Source organism: Tamandua tetradactyla, chromosome 3 (genome assembly GCF_023851605.1).
Source record: "Tamandua tetradactyla isolate mTamTet1 chromosome 3, mTamTet1.pri, whole genome shotgun sequence".
Classification (NCBI taxonomy): domain Eukaryota; kingdom Metazoa; phylum Chordata; class Mammalia; order Pilosa; family Myrmecophagidae; genus Tamandua; species Tamandua tetradactyla.
Window position 1 is genome coordinate 46,185,514 of NC_135329.1, and position 18,343 is coordinate 46,203,856.

The 18,343-nt window shown below is 35.9% G+C and overlaps 1 protein-coding gene across 5 annotated transcripts in view; it reads right to left on the reverse strand.

Moving 5' to 3' along the window:
* MYT1L (myelin transcription factor 1 like) overlaps nucleotides 1-18,343 on the reverse strand; it is a 625,705-nt gene that overhangs the window by 228,345 nt on the left and 379,017 nt on the right. For all 5 annotated transcript variants that reach the window (XM_077153065.1, XM_077153068.1, XM_077153066.1 and 2 more), the window contains one exon: nucleotides 1,244-1,403. The gene's annotated coding sequence lies outside the window, so the exon portion shown is untranslated. The remainder of the gene's footprint in view (nucleotides 1-1,243; nucleotides 1,404-18,343) is intronic.

An 18,343-nucleotide genomic window follows, 5' to 3' on the forward strand; every position in this document is an offset into this window, starting at 1 on the left:
CCTTTTTGAACTTCAGTTTAATCATCTATAAAATAAGAACAATGTTTTGCTTCACAGGCTTAACAAGATCAGATGGGTAAGAAAGCTCATAAGACATGGAAGGACATTGTAAATTTTAAAGTACTTTACATATATGAAGAGTGATATAGTTAGTACTAAGTTGTGCAATTACTTGATATCATACTGTGCAGTAACTATCCTTTCACTGACTAGATAATTATTGTCCATCTGTTCATATGTCAGCTTGTCCTTCTCAAAGAGAGAAATATGCTGCTACTTAAGACACGCCTCTCACCTCAAGGAGCTTTCAGAGTTCAGGAGTTTTAAAAAAAATTGACAGAAGAAGAGCTAGCCGGATGATAGGAAGAAACTCTAAAGAAACAATGTAGAACAGAAGACAGTAGAGGAGCAAAGTTCTGGAAGGGCTCTAGATGAAAAGGAAGAGTATGTAAGTTGTGATGATAAAACCTGGAAGGGGTAGGACTGCATCAAGTCCATTGGCAGTCACATACTGACTATCTCTGGGAAGTGGATGAGCATAGGTAAAATCATCTTGCTACGGTGCTGATGTACAGAAGCCCCACACATCAGATGACAGGATGTAGAACTAGTTGATGTTTAAAATCCCTTCTACCCTCGATGTTCTATGAATTTGTTTCTCAGGAGATCAATGGTGGGTTTCTAGAGAGATGTTTAGGAGAAAGGTAGGAACAGCATTCAAATTTCAACAATGTAGTGAAGAGGTGATAAGAAAGGTTGGGATTTCTCTGTGTAAGACTGGCTTTGAAAGGATAGATTAGTTAAGACATTTGAGAGGGACTAAAGAAAACTTCTCTCTCTCTAACATTCTTTTTTTTTTTTAAATCTCAGGATAGAGTTGCTCTAACTATCAGAGAGGAAGAGGTGATATATATAAAGAGAAGAGGCAACGAAATGGAGTAAGAGAGCTTAGAAGAAGAAAAGTAGAGACGCTTTGAGATAGGATGGAAGGAAGATGGATAAAGGGAAGAAATAGAGAAGTTTTGTGGTAAAGGATGAGGATTCATGTTAGATAAACTTTATTGCAAAGGATTAGTTTACTGGGAATTGTGGCCTGGAAGAGATATTTATTCCATACCATAAAATGTGAGTACTGCTATTTAGTACTTTGTATATACACAGTGTCTAAACCTGTGTATAAAGAGGGGCAGTCCTACTTCACAGTAGACTGCATATAACCAAAAGGGAAGAAGTCACCATTTACCTTGCAGGAAGTCTTTTCTCCTAAGAACGGAGGCAGCGTGACTCAGTGGGCAAGACACAGGCTCGAGAGTCAGGAGTTCTTTCTATGTTTTAATCCTGGCCTTTTCCAGCTTGTGACTGCAGTGAAGTCACTTAATTTCTCTGTGCCTCGATTTCTCCATCTGCAAAATATGAAAAACAGTATCAGGCACTTAGTGTCTAAAACTGACCAATCAGAGAGAAAAATAAATGGAGAGAATCCTTTTTGCAATAATGAAGTCAATAATGAAGCTTCACTTCCTCTATAGATCAAATGCCCCCTTTTATATCCATAAACATTACATTACCTTCTGAATTTACTCTCCTAGATTTGAGTCTTGTTTTTTTTACTCTGAGAAATGATCCCTTCTAGGACATGGTCAGATAGTTCTGTCTGGGGCCAGCTGGCCCAGAAAGTATCATTCAGTTCTGTAGACTGCGAGAGAGTCTGCTCTACATGAAAAGGTTCTTTGAATCCTTGGCTTAAGTGAACCTGTACCTTTGGGGCATTCTTAAGTGAACTCTTGACTAGATCTAAGAGGAACTCAGTCTACACAACAATATCACAGGATAGTCACAAATTGGAACTTGAACTGTGATCTTTGTTCTGTGATTTCTCCAAGAACTTCAGGAACTATAGGACTAGGCTAGTCTCCTTAAAATTAATAGAGCAAAGCATTTTCTTATCCATTACATCATCCAGCCCTCAACCTAGCTTTATCCTAACTTTATGAATGAAGAGAGCGACACCCAAGAGAGTTGAAATATTTACTCACAGACTATTCAGCTAGTCAGAATGGAATCATTATTTAAACTAAAACCTCTTGTCTGCAAATCTATCACTCCTTCCTTTGTAATAATTCCTGTTCAAATTCCTAGGAAGGGGTGAGCTACAGAGCAGGGAATTCAAGTCCTGGCTGTCCTGGAGGAGATTTTGGGTGATGGAGGTGGTGCTGAAGTAAAAGGAAGACAAACTTGCCTCTCACAATTTCTTTATATAACTACAGGTAGTTCAAAAGTTTTCAGTGCTTATTGTGTTTGTGGTTTACTAAAACAAAAATCTCGGGGATTAAAAAAGTATACATATATTATATATATATATATATATATTTTTTTTGCATGTGCAGGCACCAGGAATCGAACCCAGGTATTTGGCATGGCAGGCAAGAACTCTGCCTGCTGAGTCACTGCGACCCACCTTAAAAATATTTTTATTGACAAATCTTCACATGCATAAAGTCTAAGCATGGTATACAATCAATGGCTAACAATATCATCACATAGTTGTGTATTCATCACCATGATCATTTTTTAGAACATTCACATCACCTCAGAAAAAGAAATAAAAAGAAAAAAGAAATCTCAAATTCGCTTTGTGATTCTCTATTTTCTTCCTCTCTGATAGGTAGGAGCATTGTTCCCTGAACATTTAGCTCTCTGATATCTCTTCCTGCTATAAACAAAATGTCTTATCTGTAGTTGGAAGTAAATGCATATCACTTTTGTTGGAAAGATCAGCTTATTCCATAAATGAGAAATAAATAGATATGAAGGTAAAAAAAAAAATTCTAAACATTCATTGTTTTGTTAGTTAAATGGCATACACATCTCTCTGTAGCTTGCCTTTCCAATTTAGTTGAAGAGAGGATTTTGTTTGGTTTGTTTTTGTGTTAATGTAGTCAAATATAAATCTTTACTTTTTGGTTATATCTTTTATATCTTATGTAAAAAACCCTTCCCTAGTTGATGGTCACAAAAATCATCCTCTACATTTTCTTCTAAAAAGTTTGAAATTATTGCTTATAACATTAGCTTTTTAATCCTCTTGTGGGTGTATGGTATGGAATAGGGATCACATTTTATTTAGTTTTCCCGCTTAGATAATCTGTTGTCTCAACAGTATTTATTTTGAATCCCATCCTTATTTCTCTGATTATAATTCCACCTCTGTCATATGTCAAGTTTTCATTTCTGTGTGATTCTGTTATTGGGCTTGCTGACCTCTTCCACTGGTCATTTTGTCTATGTTTGTGCCAAAGCCACAGTGTGCTCATAAAGGTTATAATAAACTTTTTTTTTTTGTATGCTGTAAAATATATATATATATATACGAATCCTTCATCTTTCCTCTTCTTTTTGAGGATGTTTTGGTTATTAGAGTCTTTTGCAATTCCATATGAATTTTTAAGAAGATTTACATTTTTGCAAAGAATGCCACTGGAATTTCAGTTGAGATGGCACTATTCATAGTTATCCATATAGTCATTTAGATTTAATTTTTGTTCAAGGACTGCTGAAAATGAAAACAGCTAAAATTCAAAGGTCACATTGTTGGGAAAAGGCCTTTTTCTTCTTACGCTTACTAGCAGTGTGTATGTAATATACACTAAACATTTAACTTCCCTTTATGATAATAGGTTTATGTTGTATGAGATTTGATATTTAATTTGCAGAAATCACCACTTTAACATTTAATTCTAATTTAGTTTCAGAGTTAAGTTCCTGTGGCTGTATGCTTTGCCTCTTTCAGTCTGAAAGTCCATAAATGCTAAGGTTTTTGTACAAGCTATTATAAAGATTAAACTGGAGGATAAAGTTGTATAACCTCATACTGAGTGTTTACATGGTTTATAAGATGAAAAGGGGCATAAACTGGAACTAGGGATCTTGTGAAACTGTAATTACTTAGTAATATTTGTTCGGCAAATGAATGGATGATTAAATGCATCAACAGATTAAAGATGAGCTGCTCTCATGAATTTGATGATCAAATTTCATATTTTTAGTTCAAAAAATTGTGTTTGGAGAATAAAATAATGAACTTTGTATGACTGCTCCCAGAATTGACAAGTTTTGTATACTTATGGTGTTTAATTCAATAATTTATGTTTATGAAATTGAAGATTATAGAATGTTATAAGAAAAAAAAAAGAAAAAAAAGAAAAAACTCATACATTCAATAACACTTACCCCTCCCTCACTGACTAGTAGTATTTCCATCTACCCAATTTGTTTTACCCCTTATCCCCCCTTTTATCTATCTATCTATCTATCTATCTATCTATCTATCTATCTATCTATCTATCTATCTATCTATCTATCTATCTATTTTCCATATTTTTTCATTCATCGAGTAAATGGAGCACCAGACACAAAGTTTTCATAATCACACAGTTACATTGTAAAAGTTATATCTTCATTCAATCATCTTCAAGAATCAAGGCTACTGGTACACAGCCCAACATTTCAGGGACTTCCCTTCAGCCACTTCAATACACTATAAACTTAAAGGAGATATATATATATATAATGCATAAGAATAATCTCCAGGACAACCTCTTGACTCTGAAATCTGTCAGCCACTGAAATTTTATCTTGTCTCATTTGTCTCTTTCCCATTTTTAGTCAAGAAGGCTTTCTCAATCCTATGATTCTGGGTCCCAGCTCATCTTGGGAGTTCTGTCTCATGTTGCCAGGGAGATTTATACCCCTGGGAGTCATGCCCCACGTAGAGAGGGGGAGGGCAGTGAGTTCATCTGCCAAGTTGGCTTAGAGAGAAAGGCCACATCTGAGTAACAAAAGAGGCTCTCTGGGGGTTAATATTAGGTATAATTTTAAGTAGGCTGAGCCTATGCTTTGTAAGAATAAGTTTCATATGGGCGCACCCCAAGATTGAAAGTTCAGTCTATTGAATTGGTCATCTCCATTGCTTGCAAGAATATCAGAAATTCCCCAAAGGGAAAGTTAATTATTTCCCTCCTTTCTCCCCAGTTCCCCAAGGGGACTTTACAAATACTTCTTTATTCACTGCCCAAATGAATCTGGGCACACTAGCCAGGACAAACCAACAAAATCTCATTCCCTATTCAAGTTTCCACGTACTAATGGTGTTCAACTTAACTGACCATACAAATTAATTTTTAAGGTAATGCCAAAATACAAATTTTGCACCAAATAAACATCTCTCCCTTTGGTATCATACAGAAGTTTAAGTTTTGAAATATGGATGATATCATCCTTTACCCTGTATGCTGAGCTATCTTAGTCCTGTTCAGATCAGCTTCCTTCATATCTCTAGTCGAAGTCTGATTCTGGGATGTTTTAAACCTCCTTATAGGTCCAGTGAAGTAAGAGCCTGGAAATGCTTGGAGATGATGCTCTCTAGAATTTTGAATTTAATATTGACATTTGAGTTAACCAGCTTAAAATAGTTAACCAGTATAACATTTATAACTTTAAAATATTATATCAACTTTCTCTGTAATTCCTTGTCAGAGAAACAAGTTGCTACACAGTTAAGTAAGACACAAAGGGACATATTATAGGATCCTTTTTTCCAGAACTCAGCAATCCCTTCCTCCGAACGTGAAATTGACAATCCTAGTCTTTTTATGTTGACCATTAGGAACTGAACTGTGAATCCTTTCCTTCTATACTTCATTTTCCTAGGGAATAATCTGATCCACCTAAAGAATAAGTATTCAAGCATGTATGTGTTGCCAAGAACATTATGACACAGATCATAGAAGAGTCACACTCATTACTGGTTCTCCAAACCAGACAGGACCAGATTTTTCCTCATGCTTTTCAACTTCTTGAAAAAAGGATGTCTTCCCACCCTTTCCTTTGTCTATAATCATTTTCCTTAAATGCTATTTTGAGCTTTTCATTATTCCAATCCTCTGGACTGTGATGGCTTGAAAGCAAGCAGCATTATTTCTTATTTCTTGGCCGTTATAGACTATGTGCCTGGCATATAGCAGGTGATTAATAAGGCATTGTGGATTTGGTGTTCAAAAGAAAAATCCTATTGCTTGTAGGATTTGACTTGATCAGAAAATGGTATATAAGTGACTGAAGGAATGAGTAAAATGTTTGATGGTTAGAAGATCTGAAAAGAGAAAAAATTGGGTTATTATAGTACTACCACTTACGACCTCATGATCTGAGCAAATTGTTTTACAAACATTAATTTCCTTGTAAGGAATTTGTCAATGTTTAAATTAAATAATGCACATGAAGTGCCTAATTTATCACAAGTGCTCAATAAATGGTAGTAGCTTCTTATAAATTACAGTTATTTATCTATTTATTTATAAATTTATTTATAAATAGATACCTACAAAATTTATTTAAAAATAGATACCTACAGAATATTTCTTGGTTTTAGTTTCTTACTTCTAAATGTGATTTTGTAAACAAACACCAAAAACTGTATGTAAAAAAATCTGGTTCCTTAAAAAGGAATATTAATAATTCAACAAACCAATATTCATCAACGGCTTCCTATTGGCACTTTGGTTAGTCTAGAGTAACTCAGTATAAAACAAGGTAGACAAGATAGTGCTACCTACATTCAAAGGAATGCTCAAAGGAAGAAAAGAGAAAAATGAGGATCCAACAGACTTTCTAGTCTTAAATATGCAGAAAAAATATTCTTTTTGGGTATAAAGAAAAATAGAATATATGAAAGAACAGAAAAAAATGTAAACAACATTTGTGGAAAAACAAATTCCATGGCTATCATTAAATTTATTTAAAAATGTATAAATGAGAAATATAGCATACAATCTATCAAAATGAAAATTTAAATGATTTAATATACTTATAGCAACATTTTTAGTTAATGCTTTGATATATGTAGTATGTTTTACCTTTTTTAGTAAATTCTTTTATAAAACTAGTTACTAAAAGAATTTTGAAGCTAATATTTAATTGAATGCTAGTAATATTAAGAAACAATTAAACAACTGAATGATATATTATTGAGTGACAAGCAAACTACTAATTATGGCCCTACTATTATTAGCATAAATTTAAAATCTGAGTTTCCTATTTACTAAAGCTGTCATGTAAGTGAAAGAATACTCATTTTTGGGTTTTATATTTTGTTAATAATAAAAGATTGTTAGACAATGCTCCTCAAAAGAAAAAAAAAGGAACAGGAAATAATGGAGAGCAATTCTTTGCATGTTAACATCACTTTAATCAGAAGATAGCTTCATGTGACTCTAGAACAGAATAGTTGCACAAAAGTCAAATGCTTCTCTCACTAGAGTAAGAACAGAAACAAACTGGTAGCAACCTCTCCCTGCACAGTTACATCAAGAATTTATCAAATCCTTTCCAGAGAAAAAATTAAGAACCTATCAGAATTCCTCTTCGTAGTTCCTCAATTTATTTTTTTAACATTAAAAGTCAGTAGCATAAATTTTCTCTGGGAAATTTATTTTAAGAAATCAAGGTCTCAGACCTAATTTATTTCTGTTTATGTGCCTTTGAAACACATGCATTCATGAGTGTCCATATAAAGACCTAGAAAATAAAAGAAATGAACTGAAATATATTATTAATACTAATCCACTATACTGGGCACCTTCCCTATCTTAGCTGTTGTCACACTGTGTTTAGTTGCCTATTTATTTGTCATCTCTTGTAGACTATAATTTCCTCGAGGGGAATGGATTTTTAAAATGTTTGATTTTTAAGTCAATTCCACTATTGTAGTATCCCACAATTTTTTCCCTCTTAGATTTCTTTTCTATTATATTGACACACAGCCCCAGGTATTTATTCAGAAGGAGATCTAGAAGTAAATTTTCAGAGTCCAGAAAACATATTTATTTTATCACATACGAAATTCTAAGTACAAAATTATTTTCCTCAAGAACTATAAAGGTGCTGCTTTCCATTTGAGGCCAATCTGAAGTCTTATAGGAAGCCCATTTTTCTCTCTAAACAGCAATTATAATCTTTTCTGTATCCTTGGCTTTCTATATTGGACTAGGCTAGGGACTTTTTTTTAAAACCATGATCCATGAGAACATATATATTTGACATGTTGATCCAGTGTGTGCATATTTTGAATATGATATAAAAAACTGAAACTACAGCTGAAGTATTTCACAAATCAAAATTTGTCTTACTATGTATGATGTCCTATAATATTTTCCATTCTATTTCTTTTTACGTTTCATTGTTCTGAGCTCCCCAGAGATTGATTTCACAACTGACTGATGAGTTGTGAACCACATTTGGAAAAATATGAGTCCAGGCCAACGGAGGTATATTTTCTTCATGATTACTTGACTTCATTATATAGATTTGTTATATTTCAATTGCTATTCATCCTGTGCTACTAACATAATGTGCAAAGCTGCCATGCCACTAAGATGATGGCCCCCTGATCTCTTCTGACCTCATTCTTCTTCTTCATTTATGATAATCAGATACTGACAAAATCATTCCAGATACTAGTCGCAAAGAAAGAACAGTTTTGAATTAATTGCATATAGGAGTAAATACTAATAAAACTTTCCATATTATATTATATGCTTCAGTTGGTCTGCAGTGTGAGACCACTTGTAGGTTTGGGTTACCACTGAGTTTCACATCACCTATGAGACTATTTGGATGTATTTAAAGGACTCCATAGTACATCTCACATTATTATAATAATTGGAAAGAGTCAGATCAATTGACACTATTCATAGCCACAGACACTTTTAAAAACATGTTTTTCAGGAGAAATATTGGGCACAAACACTCTAGCCTTGGGAATTACTAAGAATCAAAACTATGCTTCTATGTTACTCCAAATTAAAGTTTATGTTCTTCTCCAAAATTTGAAGCTACTATCCTTGAGTGCTACACCCACTACTTTACAGTTGAGCTTGGTTTCTTTTCACAACCTTATTTAAGTACTGTGGACCCCTGTATCTTTACCTCTAGTTCACATTTCTCAACTCAGCTCTACATTTAGTTCCAAATTATATTTAGATTTCTCTATTTATTTATTTCAGATATTCCATTAAAGAAAAGCAAAACAGGTTGAAGGACAACTTATCAATACCCATTAAAAACTTCTTTTAGGTTTCTTATTTTTGTGACTAGTAAGATGTCACCTACGTCATCTTTTCCCTAACAACATATCCAACTGTCCTAGGCCATTCAGTTCTACCTAGTACATGTCAATCAAATCTATTTTCTCCTCTTTTTTCTATTTCTTTATTCCTATATCCATAATCAACCATAGTTCATAATTATTGCATCTTCTCTGGTGTCCACAAGGCTTCTTTTCCTGTGGTCTTCACCCAGCTTTCATTCTGTACATTCTCTACATATTTGTAAGATAAACCTTTGTGGAATACAAAGCTGATCACATCTCCTTCTTGTTTATAACATTTTTTTTTTAGTGTTTCTTCAGCATCTTCAAGATAAGTCAACATCCTTGAGTCATGGTACAACAGACTTTCATGGCTTGGCTCCTGCCTACATGTGCCCAGCCCCACCTGAAGCACTGCTTCTCTTAACACCATGATGAACTGTGTCACTTTCCTTCCTTTTCTCACACTGTCTGTGCCTTTGTAAGCATCCTCTGTGTAGATCCTCTCTCTTTCCTCATCCAGTCAATTGTTATCTTCTGGAAGAAGTGTTTGCCTAAGTGTCACACCTCTCATACTGGACTTTCATTTATCATAAAACATCACATTCATCCATTCATTCATTTTGCTTCATTCAGGTTTTCTCTTTTCATATCTGTCTTATTTTAGACAGAAGAATTCATTATTACATCATCTTGTAATGGCTTACTTGTCTATTTTCTCCATTGTATTTTGAAATTTATTCTGAAGCTGTGTAGAAACACTCCTTTCACATTTTGGTTATTTATAGGATAAAAAGGAGAGTGTGCCAAGGTAGTAGTACCCTTACTGGAAGAATTCCTGGGTGGATTATCCTATTTTTCTACTTTTATAGATATTTATCTGCATAGAAAGTGCCAATAGGTGAGAGGTGTAGTCAGCTGGAAATCAAGAAACACCATTTCCATATATAACTCTTCTGGTCCAAGGGAAAAAAAAAACACTTCATTCAGAAGAATAAAATGGGCAGTTTAGGGTGTGCCAAGAAATTTAAGGTAAGAAGTCTGTAAATTGAGTTTCTATTGAAAAATTTTGTAAAAAGCTATGTAGTATGTGGAAGTTAAGTCTTACCTGGCTGCTGGACCAGGGCCTACTGCTTATTGAGGTAGTATTTAAGGATGAAAGGCTCACTCAAGGTGGGCCACTCTGTTGGTGTGCTGCTATTTTACCAATAAATTCAGTACTCATGGTAAAGTCTTGGTATATTCTAGAATCTTCTTGGAATGTCAATGTGTAGTTGGTCCACAGATATAATGGGTGGTTCTAGAGTTAATAAATTCCTCATTTCTGAAATTATCCAATAATAGCTTAACCACCACTTGTCAAGAATGTCATATCCTTGAAAGAGCAAGGATGGAATTCCAGCTCTGCTATTTATTAGCTTTATTACCTTTCAGATTCATAAGCTATCAGGAGGTATGAGTGAATCAACCAAAGTTTCTGTGCACCATGGATCAAACCCACTTCTGCCTCTGATGTCTGAGGTAAGATTCCTTTCAGCTCCCGGCTTCATTTTCTCCTTGAATTTTAGGTGTTAGATTCCCCCTTGAATGATTCTTTTAAATCCCCATTACCAACCCTTAGCCCCAAAAATTGCTTCTCAGTAATTGTACCTGAGAGTATATCCAATTATCACTCACCAAGAAATTGGATTATATCTCTGCCTCATATTGCTAGGATAGTAAGCAAAGCTGACACCCCTTGAGGCCCCAAGAAGAAAAGTTATGCTCAAGATCACAACTTGTTGTATCAAAGATAAATCTCTTAGATCTCAGCATAGCAAGTATTGATGGGCATGTGAGGGCATTTAGACATGTGTTACCTTTGCTAGAATCCTAGTTTGACTATAGCTTTGGCTGTTGATTGGATGCTTCAAGATGAGCCCAATTTCACATCATGTGACTGTTCTGGTGGCCTTTTGGAAGCAGACTGGTCCTCTGGTTCACTTACTCCAGGTCTAGACCAATTGAAGTACTCAGAAATAAGAGATGACTCTTGTAAGAAGGGTTAGAACCCTGCTGGCCTGGGTGGGTGCCAAGAAGAGTAATTAAATTCTGTCAATATAACATGTTCCTGTGGTTTCTATAAAGTGCACACTGGTCTGGTTTCCTTGAGCTACAGAAGAACTGCCATCCTCCCTGCAGATGCTCAATTGTTTCAGGTCACAGGTAAAGTTACTCCTCTATTAACAGTTCAATAAATACATATGTTTAAGAATTATTTGCCAAATACATCATATTATTTGATCTTGCAGGGATTTTCTCTCTATATATATATACATCCAGAGTTTTGGATAACTATTCCTTTAATCTATCTATCTATGAAATGAACTATTAAAGAAGGGCCAGATCAATAATAGATAGCCTCACTGGACTTTGTAAATGAAAATAAACATAAGTAAAGTGCATGATGACTGTTAATGGTTCATTTTTTACCCTGAGGTGGGATGTGAAGGAATTTTGCTTTTTTCTACAGAGCAGTTGGAGAGAGTTCAGCTGCCTTCTAACTAGTGGAAAACTGGGGATATAATACTTTGATAACAAGCTCCTGTACTTCTGAGCCACTTTTCATCAGAGACCTCCTAGTTCCTTACACACAGTGACTTAATTAGTCCTCCCTGCAGCCTTGCACATTAGGTAAACATTACAATACATCCTTCACAGAACTTCAGGAAGGCAAATAATCTTGGAAGGAAAGGAGTGCACTGTAAAGCTTCAAAAACTGTGGATGAGAAGTTAAAGTAAGTGGTTAAAGAAATAGGTGACTCTGGACTTAAGGAAAACTGCATTGTCTCCTTCATCCAGGTTTGCCTCTTCAACAGGGTGAGCAAGCTTCTAATTGTTGGCAGCATCACAAATGTGACAAAATCTGTGTCTGTCATCAAGGACAGACACTTATTTTATTTGTAACTGGGTGACTGAATGCATAGCCTACAGCTCAATAAGCTAAGGAATGAATGTAGAAAAATACATTTAGATAAAAAGATAGCCAGAAACTCACTGTAATGCCACAAAGAATTATAACTAACGGAGAGAAGAGATGCTACAGACAGATGTTTCACCAGGGAAAGCAGAAGATAGGAATTGAAGGAAAGAAGAAAATCATATAGGCACAGAAGATTCTGATGTGCAAGTCGGGGTGGCAAGAACAAAATTGCAGAGCTGGGCAGTAATAGCTGAAGAATAAAATTGGAGATGAAAAGTTGGGGGAATCAGAATTAAACAGTGTGGACTTTTTTTTCCCTTTTAGGTTCAAAGAGCTATTGAATTGTTTGGAGCAAGGCAGTCTTATAATCAAAGCATGTTTTAGGATAAAATTTCTTGGTCATAATTTAAAACAGGTTATTATTTTATATTATTTTATATACTTAGGAATCAACATAGGAGTTAAGCTCCTGGTACAAAACAGATCATAAACATGACAGTGTTTATCTTCCAAAGGGGGAAAGCATGGTCCTAAAAATACTTGTAATGTTAAAGAGGAGAATGTAATGTCAAAGTGTTCTAGTTTGCTAGATGCTGGAATGCAACACACCAGAGACAGATTGGCTTTCAATAAAAGGGAATTTATTTAGTCAAACATATAGTTCTTCAGAGGAAAGGCAGCTAACTTTCAACTGAAGTTCTTTCTTACATGGGAAGGCACAGGGCGATCTCTGCTGGCCTTCTATCTAGGCCTCTGGGTTCCAACAACTTTTCCTGGGGCTATTCCTTTTTGCATCTCCAAAGGTCTGGGCTGAGCTGCAAGTGCTGAGATGAGGTATGCTGAGCTGCTTGGGCTGTGCTATGTTGAGCTCTCTTTTAAGCACCAGTCAATTAAATCAAACATCATTCATTGCAGGAGGCATGCCTACTAGATGTAACTGCAGATGTAATCAGCAACAGATGAGGTTCACCTGCCATTGGCTCATGTTCACAGCAATCGAACTAGGCACCTTCACCTGGCCAAGTTGACACCTGAATCTAATTACCACACAAGGCAAACACTCAGTCTTGCAAAGAATCTTTCGAACTCTGGGGATTTGATAACAGCAATGAAAAACTAAAAGGTATGCATGACTCACAATGTTTACAAACAGCTTTCATGTTCATTATCTCACTTTACCCTTACAAGAAGCCTATGAAGTTGGAGGACTGCTATTTTGATTTGCTAAAGCTGCTGGTATGCAATATACCAGAAAAGGGTTGGATTTTTCAACGGGAATTTATTAGGTTACAAATTCACAGTTCTAAGTCCACGAAAATGATGTGGCATGAGAGAGTAGAAGTCCCACCCTGTCCAAGGGCTTATGTAGCAGACCTGCTCTCACCAAACACTGAGGTGAGGGTTCCAACACCTCCAAGCATTGGTGAGACACCTTGTTCTCAGTCCCACCGTCCTCAAACATCTGGGTAGCAGCCGGAGTCTCTGCCATCTTTGAGACACACTCTCAACCCCCTTAGACACTGGGTGCTGGCCAGCTCTCTCCAATCCCTGGGTAATATGTTTCATCCTGGGGCAGCAGCATTATTCCTGAACAATAGGGCAATCAAGCTTCCCTCAATTACCTAGGCACCTGAGAGCCCTGGGCGGGGTGGGGTGGGGCGGGTAACACTCTTCCTAAACAATAGGGTAGAATTCCCATCTTCTCAGACTTTGAGGTAAACTCACCTTTTCCATATGCATGAATGAGTTCACTCTCCTGGCTCAAGGGTCTTAGCTCCAGACCTTAGTTTTTATGGTTCTGCCTCTGAAGTCATTTTTTCCTTCAATCTGTTTCTTTTCTGTTCCCTTTAGTCCAGACTGGCACTGGTTTCATCCAAACAGATCTCACAAAAAATCTGCTGGTTGCTCATGTAGTACATAGAGGTTCCAACCATCAGAAGAAAGGACTTTCCACAAATCCTTCCCAGCTAACTCCATTTCCAAGCCTGTCATGCACTGAAATGGCTGACTGGTTAAATCCTCACATAGGGTTCTATTCTCTGGGGATTCACTTTCTGGAAGCTCAGAGTTTTCCAAACCATCAATTACTGGCTTCTTTGTACCCAAGAGTTCAGTTCTCAGCTTATCCCTTTCCTCTTGCATTTTACTGTATGCTGCAAGGAGAAGTCAGGTTACATTCTCCACATTTAGTTTGGAAATTTTCTCAGCTAAATATCCAAACTCGTCACCTTCAAATCCTGCCCTCCATCCAACACCAGTACTCAATTTTGTCAAATTCTCTACTACTTTAAACCAAGGATCGCCTTTCTTCCAGTTGGCAATAACACATTCACCATGTCTGTTGCAGGTCTCATTGGAAGGACATTTAGCATCTGCATTTCTATGAAAAGTCTCTTCAAAGCAATCTAGGCCTTTTCTATCAAGCATCTCACAGTTCTTTCAGGATCTCCCCCTTATCCATTTACAGAGCTGTTTCAGCATTTTTGGTATTTGCCAATCACAGTACCCCAACTCTGGTATCAAAATCTGTTTCAGTTTGTTAAAGCTGCCAGAATGCAATACTCCAGAAATAGATCGTCTCTTTTAATGGGGACTTATTAGTTACAAATTCACAGTTCTAAGGCCATGAAAATGTGCACATTAAGGCATCAAGAGTAAGATACCTTCTCTGAGGAAAGGCTGCTGGCATCTGGGGTTCCTTTGTCACATGGGAAGGTATATGATGACATGTGCTGGTCCTTAAACTCCTGGGTTCTGGTTTCAATGGCTTTCTTCAAATGTCTTTGGGAATTTTCTCTCTTTTGCCCTCATAAGGACCCCAGTAAAGGGATTAAGACCCACTCTGAATGGGCTGATCACATCTCAATTAAACCAAAAGGTCCCAGTCAAAATAGGTCTGCCTTCACAGGTTTGGATTAGAAAAACATGGCCTTTTGTTGGGCACATAATAGGCTCAAACCAGAACAGCTGCTATTATCAACATGTTTCAAATATAAGGAGACCAAGGTTCAGCAATGCTGAATGATTTCCTTCAGCTAACTGGGTACCATGGGAATGTTATTTAATCTCTGTGCCTGGATATTCTTGATTATAAAATGGGATTACCACAGCACCTTCCTTGGAGAGTTATACCATTCATGTAAAGCAGTTATTAGAGCACCTGGCACACAGTGAGCATTCAAAACATTATATTAATTATAATTACTATGTTCTTTGCCAAGTCCAGAGACTTACAGCTGCACTGCCTTCAAAATTATTATAGAGAAAAGAAAAGAAGTATGATGAAAGAAAGGAAGAAAGTAAAGGGTGTGAAGGAAAGGGAAGGAAATTTCTAACTAACACTTGTCAGTCATCTATTATGCACTAGAGTCTATACTAGTCTCTTTTTTTTTTTAATATATATTTTAACTTGTTTATTCCTTTCAACATTCCTGTGAAGTAACTAACTTTTGTCTATTCTGCAGATGATGACACTGAGAATCCCAGGTGTTATGTAACTCATACTAGATTACATACCAGTAAACAAATTGGGATTTGAACATAGATATGGTTATGACTCCAGTGCCACGCGGTTCTCTGCAAACAACTGAGGGAAGACCAAAAGAAAGCACTACAAAAAGTCAATAAGAGATTGGCACATAACATCAAGGATAGGGATCATTAACTATTTCCTTTAATGAAATTTTAACCTTAAAAAGAAAATTTACATTTACTTTGGTTCAAATATAGCTTAGTAAACATAGTTCCTTCACTCACTCAAGAAAGAGGTACTGAGACTTTTGTCTCCATCAACATTGTTTTGGGTACTGGGGATATAGCAATGGGAAAAACAAAGTTATTGCTCTCATGGAGCTTACATCTAGTCAGTAAGAAACAATCTAACAAATAAATAGATATCTGATGTGTCAAATGGGGTAAACATTAAGAAGAGAAATAAAGAAAACAGCATAAAGAGATAGAGAGCACAGGAAGATGCTGTCCAGTAGGTTGGCCAAGGCAGCATCTTTGTCTTAAAAATATGGACACAGGAGCAGAGATATTCTTCCTTTTGCCTCTCAACTCCCCAAAAGAAAAGGTCTTTGGAACTTGATAATGGGGAAGTGCCTTGCACCCTAACTGTATAAGTTTTCATAGATGCCATAGCACTATTAGCCTTCCTAAATGACGCAAACTGGGACAATTCCTTGGAAGAGAGGTTTCTATATAATTAATGGGAATTCCATTCCCATACACCAACAAAACCCCTGAATCAGCTGATACAAAAAGCAGCTTTCATGGGCATTGGGAAGACATACATGAAAGAAGAATTAAAAAGAAAAAAAAAATTAGAATTAAGAGTCAGAGAGACTGACCTGCTTCATAAGAAAAGCAAATGAGTAATGCAGAAATATATTTATGTGCACACATCTATATTTAAATCATATGAAAATATGAAATCCCTTAGGACCAACCATTATGTCTATCCAAAATATTTGGATTCCCTCTCTTGTCAAATTCAGCTATGTCATTCTGACAATAAACCAACCATGATACATCTAAAGCAAAGCTTATTTTCCTGGTATGGATTTTACTTCACAGATGGCAATTAAAAAGCACCTACCTGCTTAAATTACAATTTAAAGGAGGTGATATTAAAATCTTGCTAATAATTGAGTCCAAAAGCCCGCCAACAGCTGTGCTGTCTTACCGTTAAAGACAAGCATAAACAGAGGTGCACAGTGTCATCTGGGAGTTCACGTTCAGTCAGTGTCACTGACAGTAGAGAATGGTTTGGGCTATTGTTTTATTCATAGACCCCCAGGAGTCAGAACTGAAAGTCACCTTAGCCATTATTCACTCCGACCTTTTCATTTTATAGATGAGGGCAATAAGGCTCCTTGAGCTTAAGTGACTTAGACAATGCTTTTTCTTCTACGAGACCTCCACCTCAACTTTGCAAAAGATATGCAGGAGAATGAAAAACAATAACATGGGAAATGCTAAATGAGTTAAGATAAATCCACTTCCTAATATGAATGGGACAACCATTAGTTCTGCCAAACAGACTGACGCTCAAGTTTTTGATTGATCAGTTACTAGAAAGTTCCTTGGTCTAGTGGCCAAACTGCTCCCAGTAGCTGTTTCTTCCTTCATAATGGAAGAACAATACCTTCTTCTTAGGTTGTTGGGCATAATAAATGAGGTTATATAGAAAATACCCAGCCTATAACAGTGCCCAATAAATGTCTCTTTCCCACAGTAAAGCATGTAATTATGAAGACTTTGTAGGAATGTTTTAAGTGATTATGACGTAATTTTCAGAAAATAATATAATGAAAAATTATGTCTATTATGATTATAACCATAAAAAGCACAATGGACATGGATAGTTATTGGCAAGAAATAATTGCCAATGTTATAATACCTGTAACACAGTTGCGGGATTTTGGAATATGTGCTTTTTAGCTGCAAACTTTCTCTATTATTGCTATGCTCCATACCTAACCTAATGGTGATAACAATGCTGTTATTCTTGAGATGGCCCCAAAGCATTAATAGATATATTAAATTCTAAGTTCAAAAGAAGACCTATTAATAACTAGATTATCTGTAAATAATGTAATTTAATAATGATATTGGAAATTTTTGTTTTGCTCTATTAAATTTCTCATTAATTAGTATTTATTCTTGTTAGGAGGCAAAATTAGATCATATCCATTGTATTGCTTCTTTTTTATAAAGCATATACCTATAACATATATTATAAAAACATTCAAATGGAACTAGTGGAGGCTCTTGATTGTGTTTTATTTAACATAAAGAAAATCACTCCATTTTCCCCATAATAGTAATGGATTATGCAAAGACTAGTTAGACACTGACTACAATTTATATTTTCATTCTTATTTATGACTTTGTATGGGAAAGTAAAACAGTGGGCATGGATTGAGCCTTGGATTATGAGTTGGAGATAGAAAGGAAGTAAGGCAAATGAACTTAATGCCCCTAGTGTTCTTGCAATAAAAATGAATCCAGCTTACTTTGTGATATCATACTTGAGACCAGGAATCATGTCTTGTTTATACACTTCACATCAGCCACATTCCCTGGCACTTTTTAAGGGGATAAGATACACAATGAAAAGATGAATGAAAGGGTCTCACTCTAAACTGATATTCAGAAGTCCTGCTTTGGGCTGGTCTTGGAAATTATAGTAAATAAGACATCCTTTTTTCCCACATATGTATCAGAACATA